Source organism: Otolemur garnettii, unplaced genomic scaffold (genome assembly GCF_000181295.1).
Source record: "Otolemur garnettii isolate 467f Iridium unplaced genomic scaffold, OtoGar3 scaffold00154, whole genome shotgun sequence".
Lineage (NCBI taxonomy): Eukaryota > Metazoa > Chordata > Mammalia > Primates > Galagidae > Otolemur > Otolemur garnettii.
In genome coordinates, this window is record NW_003852549.1 from 1,951,006 (window position 1) to 1,952,445 (window position 1,440).

A 1,440-nucleotide genomic window follows, 5' to 3' on the forward strand; every position below is an offset into this window, starting at 1 on the left:
GAGAGTTTGTTTTGTTTTGCTGCCTTTTGCCTTTTATCACACATTGGAACTTTTTGATGGAAATTCGCTGTTTGTATTGGGTAACAGAAACTGAAGTAAATGGGTCTTAACATGAGGATTTATGTTAATCTGGCTGGAGCTGGGCTGTATTCAGTATCTCTGGTAGCTGTAGATATCTGAAACTCCAAGTTCCTTTGATGCTCCAGCTCTCGTCTTCCTCTCGGCAGAGGGGCTCCCTGCACATTGCCCCTCAGAGGGAAGCTGTCCTGCAGTCCGTTAGCCTGGATCCACCATTACCATACAGACCCTTATTGATGTTAGGGTAAGGTTTGAGGAAGGAAAAGTGTTTCATAACCTTCCTTTAACTCCCAGTCTTTCAGTGAGCCTCTGCCTCAGGACTATGGTGTTTCCATCCTTCCTCTTAGATTTTCTTTTCACACTCACTCTCTTCTCAGCTATAAAATGTTTATCTATTTCCATGAAGCCCTGAACCCATTTGCCATGTCTTTGTTGTTGTTCTTGTTGTTGTTGTTCATTTGGTTGTGTGTGTGTCTGTATATGTGCACACGTGTGCAGGGGATACATCCTTCTTCATACTTAGGTGATACAGAAAGGCCAGAGGGGCTGGAGTGCAGAGGAGTCATTTCCTCCAGCCTGAACGTTAAGCCCTAGTGCCACCCTTTTCTCTGAAGAGCAGGCCTTTTATGGAGAAGTCTCAGGGAGTGTATTCCAGTGGGTACTCTATCCTCCCCCATCAGTGGCAATTAAGTATCCTTCTGGATCCTCACCATAAGAACCTGAGAGGATCAAAGCAATATATAATTTTAATGCAATCCCTATTAAAGCTCCACTGACATATTTTAAAGATCTTGAAACAATAATACTTCATTTTATATGGAATCAGAAAAAAACCTCAAATAGCCAAGACATTACTCAGAAATAAAAACAAAGCAGGAAGAATCATGCTACCAGACCTCAGATTATACTATAAATCCATAGTGATCAAAACAGCATGGTACTGGCACAAAATAGAGAGGTAGATGTATGAAACAAAACTAGAGATGCTGGCATGGATGTGGAGAAAAGGGAACACTTCTACACTGCTGGTGGGAATGCACACTAATACGTTCCTTTTAGAAAGACATCTGGAGAACACTTAGAGAACTAAAACTAGACCTGCCATTTGATCCTACAATTCCCCTACTAGGTATATATCCAGAAGACAAAAAATCACACTACAACAAAGATATTTGTACCAGAATGTTTATTGTAGCCCAATTCATAATTGCTAGTTCATGGAAGAAGTCCAAGTGCCCATCGACCCATGAAAGGATCAACAAACTGTAGTATATGTACACCATGGAATACTATGCAGCCATAAAGAAAGATGGAGACTTTACCTCCTTCATGTTTACATGGATGGAGCTGGAAAATATTCTT